General features: G+C 35.6%; 1 long non-coding RNA gene across 1 annotated transcript; it reads right to left on the bottom strand.

Moving 5' to 3' along the window:
* Positions 1-3,454: 3,454 nt before the first annotated feature.
* On the bottom strand, positions 3,455-5,249 carry LOC114530433. The gene is made up of 3 exons (XR_003687763.1): positions 5,009-5,249; positions 3,915-4,111; positions 3,455-3,760 (listed from the first exon to the last, which is right to left on the bottom strand). It is a non-coding gene; the product is annotated as an uncharacterized LOC114530433 (long non-coding RNA).
* Positions 5,250-14,869: the final 9,620 nt, after the last annotated feature.

Genomic DNA, 14,869 nt, shown 5'->3' with positions numbered 1-14,869 from the left:
GCAAAACGAATTGAGATACGAAAGTTTATAAATGATTTCTCATCCATAAACTGAACTTGTTTGTAAAATTTTAGACTAATCGAATAAAAGTAACTTTGACTATAAATTTTAGGACAACTTTCGCTATGACGTATATACATAACATGATGTAGACATGGTGTGCATGAAATAGACCCCATAGAAGCAAAACGAATTGAGATACGAAAGTTTGTAAATGATTTCTAATCCATAAACTGAACTTGTTTGTAAAATTTTAGACTAATCGAATAAAAGTAACTTTGATTATAAGGACATTTATCGGTAATTTGTCTGTCTTCTTACCTTGCACTGGTGTTTTTGGCGCATGCACATGTTGCCATTCTCTTGATGTAAGCAACTTGAAACTCAATGAATGGTATTGTATTTGAATTAATAATGTTTTGCTGATTCTTTCTAAGACTAAGCAGTCACAACTTACAGCCAACGGCACGAACGGTTTTAGTTTTATTGCGATTTCGATCGGCAATTTTCAACAGATTATTTTTTGATCATTTTTATCTTTAATTATATGTAAAAGTATGGTAACATATAAGTCTTGTCGTTCTTGTTATGTAAAATCAGATCGCGCCTGAAATGCAATACTCGACTGACAAGAGCCAGATAGAGTTCCATACACTCCGTAATGCTGTATAAGTAAATGAGAAATGCACATTATGAATCTAATACAGGAAAATGAAGATGATGGTGGTGACCAACATTACTAAAGGTTGCTTTCCATTTTAATAATAACTATTTACAATTATATAGGTTAACTTCTTCCAACATTATTTTCCTGATATCAATGAAGAAACTGTCTATACTAGCTAAATTTTTTACAAAGTTGAAGTTTAATGAAAATAATGAAGTTTAAGAGTAAGTTGAAGAGTATGGCAGTCAGCTATATCCAGTGTATCATCGTAACTGATAAGCAACTGCCCTGCGAGCAACGCAACGTATCTGACCCTGGGAGCCTCGCTTTCCTGAATCAAAACCCAAACGTGACTAGCTCGCCATAAATGATAACGACGCACACAGGCCAAATGAAGAAATTATCTAAATGGTCTATTGGGACGAATGATACACTGCATTCGATCTCTATAGTTTAACGTTCAATAATACAACAAAACAAAAGGGAACGAGTTTGGAGCAAAGAAATACGCTACGGCATACACTGTGGGCAGTGGCGAAGCCAGCCCGCAGAATTCCTCAAATTTAGTCCTACAATGCAAACCTGAGTTTTCTGTGTTCATAGACTGTAAAAACCGAATGATAATGCGTAAAATTTGCATTGTAGGACCAAATCTACTGGCTGGCTTCCCTACTGGCTGTGGGTCGAAAATTCCCTCTAGCGGTAGAATACCATGGCATGAATGTTTTTCAGTAAGTTCCAACCCAAAACGATTGGCCTTATAATTTGAGACAATAATGATCATTGCCTGCAATGCATATACATGTACAGGTTGCATGAGTACAAAAAGTTATGCCTTTTCATACTCAAATTCTTTGACAGAAGTCGCCTTAAGTTTGTAAGATCAAATTTGTGAATAATTTAAAGCAATTTAATTCGTTCAACATGACGCGTGTGACTAATACATTAATTCATTAATAATTAATCTGAAACAATAAGCACACGCGTCACGTTGAACGAGTTAAATTGCTTTAAACGCTTTTGTATTATCAACTACGGCCTGTTGGACACGAGGGAATTGTCAAATTAGGCCAGTCATACGTTCGCGGCAAATTTGATTATGAAAAGGAAACAGTTTTTTACTCACCCTGTACAGGGTGTCCCAAAAGAACAAAACTATTGTTAGAATTTGAATGTCTGAGCGCCATGGAATGCCCACATGTGAATAGGCAATAGCTTCTTGAATTTTAAATAACAAGTAGCAGATGCCTATTCACCTGTGGGTATTCCATGGCACTCAGACATTCAAATTCCAACAACAGGATAATAACAGCATAATTTTAATAGTTTTGGGTTTTTTGGGACACCCTGTACAGGGTGAGTAAAATAAGGTGATGCTTTTTGTTATTCAAATTTGCCGCGAACGTATGACTGGCCTAATTTGACAATTCCCTTGTGTCCAACAGGCTGTAGTTAATAACGCAAAAGCGTTTACAGCAATTTAACTCACTCAACGTGACGCGTGTGCTTCAGTATTGTTTCAGATTAATTAATGATTCACATTAGGCAACTTCTGTCACATTACAGCCGCTATGTGGCAAATTTGAATATGAAAATGCATCACTTTTTTTTACTCACCCTGTAAATATTTTAAAACTGAGCTATTGTCTTATGCGTAAATAGATTTTTGGCCAAGCAACAAAGCTGTTCATCTCCACAGTACCAGAATGGCTTGGGTATTCAGGCCATGTTTTAGTATTTGTTAAAATGTCTTTCACTAAAAGCGGAATCCAATCATCTTTCACTTCGTATCCATGCACAACAGTCTGAGACGTAATTTCACCAATACCAATTTTATCATTGTCGGCATTCAAAATTTCTACTTGATACCCTATTAAAGAATCAAACAAGTTGATGAACACAGAAATTGTAATTCATGATCAATAAATTATACTTACTACAGTTTGATTATAAAAAAGTAACGACAATCTACCTGGTTTTAAAACAGCCTCTGAATGGACGTCTGAAACGGAGATCAACGTTAAGATTGAATTAATTTGTACATAACCATAATTGAATATCCTCTACCTACATATCCTATTACCTACCTACATGTTCCTGTACCTACCTATTTCCACCTACCATAACAACAATAAGTACATATAACAAATTAATAATGTGTCCTGCAAATGACACTAGTCCACTAAAGCGTTATGATTCTGAAATCGGAGCAGTGGTGCAATTGCATCGAATCATTTTAAAACTACATTAATTCTATGATGTTTCCTTGTTAGTATTGCAACTACCATCCATGCAAGTATTAGTCTATTCTACGCTACATGCACAAAACGCAAATGTAATTTTTTCTGAGGGGCCAAAAAACTACATTTTACTCTTTTGCCACTTGTCCTTTCCTATAGACACCAAATGTGCAGTCTGTTTCTGGAGAAGCAAATACGAATGTACATTTATTGTTTCGAATTATCATATTTGGTAGGTAATTTACACCTTTCTTCGTGATCGTTTCTCCTTGTTTCTTCGATTTCCGCTTAATCTTTTTCTTTCTCTTAGATTCTTCTGCACCCTCACCCACATCTAAAACGTCCTTAATTTTCGACTCCGCTAAAAAGATATGCAAATGATGGCAAAAAGAACATGCATTTGCCTATTAGCTGCTGTCTGATAAAACAGCAATAAAATGTTTATTCCCCCGGCGCAACCCTCCCTTTCTAAAATTATAGAACGTACATTACAATAAACATTTGAAAAATAAAAATTCATAAAGGAATGTGTTGAAATGGTACCAGTTCAAAATTGCTTGTATATATAGCATGTACATGTACGTTGAAAATGTTCTTGGAATGTCCTCTTGTAAATGTGCTGTTACCACATCATCAAATTCATGTACCGGTACGTTGCTGATTACACGACTTTATTACACAGGTTTATAGGTCAAAACTCACCAACTTTTTTTATCATGGTTGATACAACGTAGTTTGTAAATAGGCCGTCTTCAGCGAGTTCACTCATTTGAGGGGAGAAGAGTCGTTAAGGAGCCTTTGCACCATACCCGAGCCAAATAGATGGACAGCCAAGATCGTCCAACAGTTTCATCTGCAAAAATATTTCATATCATTCTTAAAATGTAAAGGCAGCCTCTAGCACTGCTGTACGTCTGCTGCAGCGCGTTGAATGAACGTTTGACAAAGAAATGAAATGCCGGCAAGTCTTATGATGGATAGTGACAGTCTTAAACTAATTATCTTACATTTGAATGAATATTTTTAATTATTCTTTTAACTTTCTTCTCTTTAGTCACCTCACTACATTGGGCTGAGCGATCATTGCATGTGGCAGCTATCTCGACGTACTTCTCCTTGGAAGATGGCGATAATGATTGGTATGCCATGCTTCCTTGCTTTTGTATGTCACCTGCACTAGCCCCATCTGCTTTCATCTCTTTCGCTAGAATTTAAAATGCAAAGTAAATACTTTTTACTGCACAAAAATGGTATAACACACAGCGAATCAGCTATAGGTTTTTGCTGGCTTACACATATAGCGCAAGCCAGCAAAAATGGTTTGCACAAAAAAATCGTGCAAGTGCCCAAATGTTGCAAGTGCCCATTTAGTAATAGTCCATAGAGTACCTGAATCACTGGCCAAAAATTCACTTTTGAATGCCGAGTATGCTGTTCTTTTGCGAGGTTTACTTGCTAGTTTTTCTACTTTTTGTTCCCTAAGGCCTCTCTTAACAGCCATTCCTCGCCTTTTTCTTTCATTTCCAATCCAATTCTTAAAAATTTAAAATGGTATACATCACACTGCTGCACCAGAAATAACAGTACTGTATGCATAATTTTTTTAGTGTTCCTACAGTGTATAATGCTATTTGATCTGTAAAATTCTACCATTTAAATAAAGATTGCATGACCCACACTTTACAACATTACAACTGTGAAACTGCAAATTATCAGACAAGTTCTATAGCACAATTATGTGCCTACATGAATACCGGTTTAAGTGTCACATCGCATACAGTACTTTATTACACTGTACCACAGGTGTATGCATAGCCAAACAGCAATACATATCTAGGATAGTTCACTAAGCTGCTCCAAATACAATAAAAAATGGTGAGTTTGTACATATCATTTAGCAGAGATTTGCCTAATGAATTGAAATATGTTTCCTGACTTGAATACAAGTAACTTTTGCAAAACATCAGTTTTAAAAAAAATACGAATCAATAATGAAGTTCTAACAAGCTTCAATGGACATGAACCCATGGAAATGAGTAACTCCAAATTACAGTTCTTCACATCAAAGTGTATTCTTTGTACTTATAGAATGCATTTGTACCTTAATTATCTTCTCATCTAAACCAGTTTCACTTTTCACATTGTCTATAATATTATGTTTGGAAAGAGAGGTCATCCCTTCATCCCAAGCCTTACTAAGATACTCTTGCTGTTCTTTCGTCAAAATGCTCTTAGACATCTAAAATTAGAAATTCATTCAGGTTCTGTATTTAAAAGATGAAACTTACTGGTATCAAGTTTACAGTACAAACTGTATATGAATAATATGAAAGAATCATTTGGCATCGGGGATTCATGCGCTAACAGGTGACATAATCACATTGAAGTGCTGACATTTAAACATTTTATGAGACACAGTAGTTATTATCAGAAACTTAAAAGAAACCTAGCTAAAACTTGCCCAGGAATGTATGCCCTTATGTATATCTTAATGAAGTAACAAATCAATCTACCTTCTCATGACAGACATTGCTGCAATTATAATTAAAATTATACACAGCAATGTCTGTCAAGAGAAGGTAGATTGATTTGTTACTCCATTAAGACCTACATAGAGGTATATATTTCTGTGCAGGTTTTAGCTAGGTTTCTCGTAAGGTATATAATTGTGATAATATGTACTGTGTGTGATAAAATGTTTGGACATCTGTACTTCAATGTGATTTTTATGATGCTTGTAAAATTATGTCACCTGTTAGTGCCTGAATCCCTGATGCTGAACGATCTTACTCAACAAGAGGAAATTTGTGCATATTATCTATATAAAATATCAAAATATCAACTGATTGTATGAACTATGTACTAATTCAGCAGTGTAGCCAAGTGTGCCTTGTTTTAAAATCGTAAATTCTAATGATTTTATCATCTAACCAGTGGTGGATTCAGAAGTTATGCACTAATAAATTTGCATTAAAAAGCAAAGTTGTTCATTTTTGTAATATTGCATCAGTTTTGAATCTGCCACAGCGTCCAACATCCTTGGGGTCTGAGTACAATGTATGAACAGTGAAGCACTATGTACATGACTAGTTAAACATATATAAGCTATAAAAATACAATATGTAGTAATCAATGTGCCCTCCCGGCTATCGCCTACACAGCCAAAAACGTGCAAGTAGTAACAAGTCTGCTGCAGACTTGATGCGATTTGTTCCATCAAGTTCATATCAGATGCGCTCGCATAGCTTGCGCCAACTTGTTGTGAACAAGTCTGTTACAAGTTGTCGACAACTTGCTACAAGTCGGTATATTATCAGATTTGATGCAAGTTGTCAACTGCAGACTTGACCCAATTTGCCCACAGGCCTGCTACAACTTGTCAACAGATTTGCTGCAAGTTGTTGTCAACAGACTTGCTGCAAGTTGTTATCAGCTTGTTTCAAGTTGTTTTAACAACTTGCAGCAAGTTCGCAATTCACAACTTCAAACAGGCCTGATTTTCACAAGCTTGCTGCAGCAAACTTGATCTTTTCAGGGCTGCAGCAACTTGTGAACAGGTTTGCTACAACTTGTGAACAAATTGGAGCAAGCCGTGCGAACGCATCTTGCGACAATTCTATGGCGTTTTTGGCTGTGTAGGCGACTCCTGCACTTGGGACGCAGGACGTACGGTTACACATTGTTGGAAATGTTATAAAAAGCTACATGTATAAAAACATATATAAGCTATAATAAGCTAGTAAAGGACAATGAATTCATGTATACAAATTACAAAATTTACTACTACTTTAAGTGCACAATATGCTGTTGCTAATGTACAAATTTCAACACTTGGAATTAATGTTCAGAACTTTCTTGCATCAGCACATGTACACAACTTTTGATTGCTTATTCGAACCTACAATATTGCAATGTACTGTAGAAAATACAGCGTCTATAAAGTATAGAAACTATGATAAAGTGTAGAAATACTGATTCTCAGACAAGGTCAACGTTTGTTAACATCAACATGATTTCACTGATTTGAAGATTGCACGCACCTGAATATTCATATTGAACTGATGAACATGAATATTCATAAATATTGTAATTCCGCTTCTAGATATGAAGGCCTATATACGCTATATTGAAAGAAAATAGTTTAAACTTACTGTGAAAGATAATCGTATATTGAACGGTTTAAGTTGCACAAAACAAGTCACTGTATAAGCACTTTAAGGAGCCAAATTGTGAAAAATGGCGCTGTTTATTTTGAATACTAAATTAGGTCATGAAAGTGCGCCAATTCCCGCCACCCCCTGGTACATGGGACTTTAGCATTACAACCCAATAACTTATTGCATACAACTGGTTTACAGTTACAATAGATTATTGGTCACAACGTGCGGAACGGGTGGACTCGGTCACTTGACTCGGACTCGGTCTTGACTCGGGCTCGGATTTGACTCGGAAAATGGATTTACTCTATAGTTCTGATATGAAGCACTTGGTGGTATCTGTTTTTAATTTTACACATTGTATTTGATTTTTTAAATCTGTGACTTTAAATTCCACTGCACTGTCAACATAGTGTATTACAGTAATCATTAGAGATCTGTGGTCTTAATTTACTGTATATTGTGTGATTTTTGTATTATGTGTTATACTAAAAAGAAAAATTGATGTGTGGAAGAGTAAATCTGTTATAAAAACTAGGATATTAAATACTTTGTTTTTTCAATGACTATGCTTCACATCATTCTTTTTAGTTGTAAATCTTGAAGTAAAGCTGACCTTATTATCATTTTGAAAAATGCTTTGAGCGAATGTTGGCAGTATCAGGTGGGCGTCTTCGGCATGGTAAAGGGATTGTAGATGCCATTACTGTGGCTGTGTTAGCAGCATGCAACACCTCCTCGATATTCAAGGGATTGAATTATCACACGTTCAACACACCAGTGGAATACAACCACATCCACAACCTGGTCAAACATATTGCAAAGAAGTCACACAAGATGCCTGTGGAAACATTATAATTAAGAAATTAAACAAACTTGTTCTTTTTAACCACCAATAATAAATTGACAATGCAAGCTCAGAGTATTTTGAAAATGAAAACTAACCTCAGTACACCTTTGTTCACAATGTAATCGCTTTGTTTCTTCAGGTTTTCTTAGAATACTTGTCCAGAAGTAGTAACACTATATTTTGAGTTGATTTTGTACCGAACTATCAAAGAGAGCTTGCTTTTGAGTGGTCTTGATATGAAACAATGTCCAAGACGCTATTCTGCTTCAATGTTGTAAATCCTGTTTCAGAGTGTTATGAAGTCAAAATACTCCAAATTTTTTGCTCAAATTCCTTCTCGTATGCTCTATTTTTGTGGTTGTAAAATTCGCCCAGTCAGAAATGTGAACAAGGCGAAAAATCGCAAAAAAAAGGTTCTGTAATAGAAATCTATGTTAAATTATATGAAAGTGCAGCCTTTGAATTAGGTGGCGGCCGAATCACTTCCGGCTTCACTTTTGCCTTCTATAGATGTTATCCAGTCTTCTTTCAGATCAGAGCTCAAACCCTAATACTAATTGTGGCAAGGAATATCCTGAGTTAAAATGGGTATAAATCTTCCTAAAACCAATTCAGAATGGCAAACGGCTAACGAAGATTTCAAGTTTTTATTAATTTCTTATCCACCAATCAAAAGTACCTATTTGAATACAATTAAAAAATTGAATAACACCATTTACAGCTACTTTGCTGACAACTTTGGTTTTACAGAATCTCTACCGAATCATTTGCTTGTTGACAAATATAAAGGTAACAGCATAGAGGAATTAAAGAAAGCATTGAACAACTAATAATATAGATGAATCGCTAAACCCGGACAAATGTATTGGATGCAATTTCTGGGGATATGTGAAGAAAATTATTTAAGGCAACCAATCTACTCTTCCCACCTTTAATATGGATGATTGTTTAAAATATTTTAAGACAGTTTTGACCAAGATAAACCCAAACAAAATATTTAACATTCCAAATTGGATTCCAAAATTACCTGATCGCCACATTGAATTTGACCTTCAACCCCCAAATTATCAACCAATAACAAAATAATATTCGTAAAGAAAACATCTGGCTCTCCTTGTCCTCTTGATCAAATTTCTATTATATGTTTTAAACGTTGCCTATACATCCGAACATATTTAAGCAAACTAATCCAAGTGGTCTGGCTTTCTGGGTCTGTTCCTGATAAATAGAAGAAAGCTTGTACTATATCAATACACAAAAAAATCATACTGATCTTCCTGAAAACTTTCATTGGATAACTCTTCTATCTGTGCCGTTTAAAATATTCATTTAATGTCTCTGTAATGCAATGTTTTCATATTTGATTGCTAATAACTTAACCGAACACAAAATTCAGAAAGGATTTACTCCTCATTATATCAGGAACATTTTAACACACAGCTTAAATGGCCTTGATTATTAACCAATGACGAATAAGACAGCAATCTCTCGTCATAAGCCTACTACTATAATGTGACTCAATCTGTCCTTGGCTATCATCACATACATGATCAACACATAATTAAAAGTCTTTATACAAACTTTAGAACATTCATCACACCTGATTTTAGTACCCCATTTATAAAGGTAACTTGGAGTTTTACAAGGTGATTGCTTCAGTCCGTTGTTCGTCAACTTCAGCTTCAACACTCTTATCCAGATGCAGCCGTAATAACCAGTCAAGAATCTGAAAATCAAATCCTACTAAATTGTTTTTCAATTTGGTGTCAATGGCCAGACATGATCATAGGAGTGGACAAATGGAGTACCTTTGGCATCAAGAAAGCTCTCACCAAATCAGTTAAATAACTCCTGAAGTTATTCATTAATAGATGCTTAATTCCGGTTACACAAATTGGTCAATCACTTTGTTATTTAGGAAGATTCTTCAATTACAACATGACAAACACAAATCAGAATCACTCTCCTTATCCCCTGACCTGATGAAAGATATAGGTCTGAAGCCATTACACCCAAAAAATAAAATTCTTTTACGCAGCCGTTATGTACTTTCAATACTCTGGTGGCATCTTACAGTAGCATCCAATAAAAAAATATTTCTGAAAACCTGGACTCAGTTTTCAACATCCAAAAATGGCTGGAGCTCCCCATTTCTGGATCGCTTAGTTACGTTTATCTAACTAGAAACAAATTTGGTCCTAACATCATTCCTCCTAAATGCAAACAACTATCCGCAGTGTCTTGAAATCTTCTCCTAATGAATCAATAATCCACCTATAGAAATCTTATTCTAATTATACTAACACTCAATATGATCAATATAATTCAACAAAAGAGGCTAAATCACATTTCATACTTTAATAATACTAGAATATATTTTTTAATTAGGCCCAATTTCCAAAAAGGAGTCCCACCACTGCTTGTCACAATCCAGCTTAGGCAAAAGAACTCTTGCAAGACAAAGACAAGAGACATTTAAGGCAGCTCTATTGATTCATGGAGGTACTTTGATCAACACACAACCAGCTCTCAATGGGCTGTTTGATGTTATAAGCAAGAAGGCTAAGTTAGATGACTTGACTAACTTTGTATTGTCTAATGAAACACTGACTGGGAAGATCATAGAGAGGAAACAAATGTTATGTTCTAGGCACATGTGTCACTACCTCTTGTGTTTATTGTATGAAAATAAAATCGGGCACATTTGAGTTGGGCATGCACATTCAATTGGTAAATATTCTGTATTTAAACCATTAAGCACCAGCACTTTCCCTATGACAAGTAAAATCGTCTGGCGTTAGACAGAGTAAATACTAAAAGTAGGGTGCATCAGGATGCAATGCCGCTCAAGGGGTTAATGTGCGAAAAGAATGTTGCTGATCTCAAACCAAATTCAGTCCTCCCACAAGTACCACACAATAAAGATGGCCAAAAGCCAAACAGGTAAAACCATACTTATTTTAAAAGGCTCTATGGGAGTACTGATTTTGCTCTGTAATAGACAATAAGATTCTTATAGTACATATAGTATAATAGTGTTTGATGAAAATATTGGCAAATTGCTACTGACTAGCCATTAAACATGTGCCCAAACTGGTTCCAACAACCGAAATGGCAAGAAATGGTAGCTTTCATCTTCTTCTCATTGTAGACAATGGTGGAAGGTTTTTCTTCAGTCAAAATTATTTCTGCATTACACCCACTTCTCCATCCCTTAAATTCCTTCTTGCAGTTTTCATTAATATCATGGCGCGAAAGACCCACCAAAGCACCAGCCTTCTTTTGCCCGTATATTTCACTGTGCCAGATTCAATTTTAAGTCCAAATGATGTTGATTCGCCATCAACACCAAACCGAAATCTTTCAAAACCTCTTTTGCCATACCTCGACTGAATTGTATCTGCCCTATATCATGTAGTGAAGGCAGTACAACCTAATGTGAGAAAAATGCTAGAGAACCACAGTAACCATAATGACAGACAAGATGGTTACTCCAGTCATCCAAAAACCAAGACGAGCCCCATACAACCTCGCAGCAAAAGCAGAAGAAAAGATATCTAATATCTAATAAACCAAGATATAATAGAGAAGGTCCCAGATAACGAAACAAGTAGTTGGGTCAGCCCAACAGTCATTGCTCCAAAAAGCAAATCTGATCAGATTCAGCTATGCCTGTACATGAGGATGGCAAACAAGGCTACCCAACGACCATACATACAACTACCCACGATGGAGGATGTGATCAACAAATTCCAAGGTGCATCGAAGTTCTCTAAACTGGACTTACGCGAAGCATATCACCAGTTTGAACTTACCCCAGAGTCATGCAAAATTACGATTCTCTACGGACCAGATGGACTGTATCGCTACAAACAATTGAATTACAGCACATTAGTCTGCCCAAGATATCTTACAAAATGAAATGCAAAATATTGCAAGAACTTTGCAGCAGTCAGCTATATTTCTTAAGCAAAATCCTTCTGAAGCACACATCTTAAAATTGACCAGTTACAAGAGATGGCAAATTCTAATAATTCATCCACTTTTATGTCGAAACTTTCTAGATATGCCAGTAACATAACAGGTAGCCCATCTTATTGGTTTAAAATTCTTGAAGATTTAAAAGCAATAGTTTCTCAGTTTCAAAGGGGCACCGACAATATTTTTCACATTTTCAGCTGCCGATATGTATTGGCCTGAGCTTCACTCATTCAATGTGCAAAAAGTTGATTTAACTTCAACAGATAAAAGAAAAAATATGCATGAAAATCCTCACCTTGTGGATTGGTATTTTACTAAATGCTTGGAGGCCTTTATGAAACATTGGTTGTATGATACTTTGGATGCAGAATGGCATTGGCACCACTATGAATTTCAAGTAAGGGGTAGTATTCATGGTCATGGCATGGCAAAATTGAAAAATGACCCGGGACTTTGCAATCTAACTGAAATAGCTTTAAAAGGACATTTAGCTCAAAAAAAAAGGGAGGGCCTGATCCAGATTCAAAATTACTTGTAGAGCATCGTAAAACGGCATTAAAAACTGTATGTAATTATGTTGATTTGTTAGTTTCTACATGGAATCCAGAATTACCACAAGATGGAAATTGGCAAAAACCTAAAATTCATCCATGTAGCAGGTTATATCATGAAATCCCTAATGATCAAATGGAATCAGACTATGTAGATTTGCTCAATACTGTCCAGAGACATTCACAATGCAGCACCAAGTATTGTTTAAGATATACTAAAAACTCCAAAGAACTTAAGTGGCGCTTTAATTATCCTATTGATTGTAGTGACAAAACAAAATTGATCTTTGAACCAATGCATACCAAAGATAATTCAACTGAGTATAAGGCAAAAGTCACTACCAAAAGGAATGACCCAAGACTAAACCATCATCAAAAGATTCAACTACAGGGCTGGAGAGAAATTGTGACATTCAGGTCATCATTTGACTATCATGCATGTGTTGAGTACTTATCTAAATATGCAGCTAAAGGTGAACCCAGGTCCTCCATACTCAATGATGCATTCAGTGCAGTTATAGGTAGCAAAGAGACTATTTCTGATTCTACCAAAGCTGTGAAAAAGTTAATGATAAAAACACTTGGTCAGAGAGATTATAGTGCTCAGAAAACTATGCACTTACTGTTATCGCTTAAATTGCATAGCTTGACTTTCCATGTCATACCCGTAAACCTTCATGGTTCTCGAAGAATTGACACCAAAACAAATAGATCAGAATACAGCACCAAAGATTCTCTATTAGATATTTATGCGAAAAGGAAGGTTTTTCAGAACACTTATGCGGCAATACTTGATATAAACTTGATCGATTTCGCCAAGAGTTTTAAAGTGGTAAATAATAAACTGCAAAATCAACAAAAAAAATGTTATTCTGAGAACATTCCCAAATTACTCATCAAATCCAAAAGGCAAAAATTATGGTATGTATTGTAAATATCAGCTTATCAAGTACAAACCATGGTTGGGCTCCACAGGTAATGCATAGGAAAATATGAGTGAATCTGATAGTACTTTCATTTCTGTTTGGAAAAAAATTTTATCCCCTGCTTATGCTAAAAAAATGTTCCGAATTGGGAAGAAAAGCTGCATGAGACTTTAGAATGTAGTCTTTCCGATGATGAGTCTATATCTGTTCCTGACTAAAATAAAACTCAAGAAGACTGGATGATAATTGCACAATTACAAAATAGTAAGACAAATGATAATTGTTCGTCACATGACAAAGTATTACATGATTGGTCCTCAAACAGAATGCATTATGACAAACGAGAAATCAATGAAATGCCACATTGGATCGATCCTGTAAAAAGTGATAATCCCAAGTTTGACTTTAATTTTGCTACCACTGACATAGGATGTTTTAGTGAAAAACAAATGCTTGCGTACAATATAATCATTAATCATGCCTTGAAAAAGCAAAAAGAGCCTCTTTTTCTGATTATTACTGGAGAGCTGGAACAGGAAAAAGTTACCTGATTAATGCTGTTCGAAATTATCTAAAAAGCAGTTGTGCAGTTACGGCAACAACAGGAAGAGCATCATTTAACATAAACAGTGTTACTATTCATTCTCTTCTCAAACTACCAGTAGGACCTAGCAGTCATAAAGATTTATCTTGTCAGACTCTTTTGTGTTTGCATGAATCACTTGCACAAACTGAATATATTATAATCAAAGTATTCAATGCTTTGCCAAAACACAATGGGATGGATTGACCGTAGATGTAAACAAGTGACCGGTTTGAAAAAGGAGATATTTGTTGGAAAGTCAATAATTTTAATTGGCGATACTGCTCAGTTACCACCTGTAGGCGACAAAACACTGGTTCATACCAAACCGTCCAATGACACAGGTCTCCAAGGATATATGGCATACATAATGTTTACCAAGGCTGTAACACTAACAGTAAATCGAAGAGTGTCTGGTTTGCAATCTGATCAAGAAGTTTTTCGAAATTTATTAGCTTGGTTAAGAAATGGTCAATCCAACTTAACAGATTGGAAAAAGCTGCTTGATAGACAAACCATCTAAAGTAGAAAATTTAACTTATTTTGAATTCGCCACCCAATTATTTTACAGCAAAAAGATGTCGCAAACTATAATTACCAACAACTACTTAAGCATAATATGGCATATGCCCCGACTTCCGACGCCCCAAATACGAGCTCCAAATTTCATTTTCGCTGTACAAATGTACATGTTTATCTCATATGAAATGTTCTCAAGTTACAACAACCCACACATATAGGATAACAAAGGTCTGTTTTTTTTTATTAAAATGATTGTTGCGAGCTGCATTGCGTGGCCGCATTTACAATGCATATACTGACTTTCTCTATGAGCCAGTGTTCAATACATGTTTTCCACAACGTACGCAAAGCCGCATTTTTTCATAATTGATACGTTGGGGTTAGCTGTAATA

This window comes from Dendronephthya gigantea, unplaced genomic scaffold (genome assembly GCF_004324835.1).
Source record: "Dendronephthya gigantea isolate DGI-Jeju-01 unplaced genomic scaffold, DenGig_1.0 000062F, whole genome shotgun sequence".
Classification (NCBI taxonomy): Eukaryota; Metazoa; Cnidaria; class Anthozoa; order Malacalcyonacea; family Nephtheidae; genus Dendronephthya; species Dendronephthya gigantea.
The sequence above is the reverse complement of the archived record's forward strand: the minus strand, read 5'-3'. Positions and strand labels throughout refer to the sequence as shown.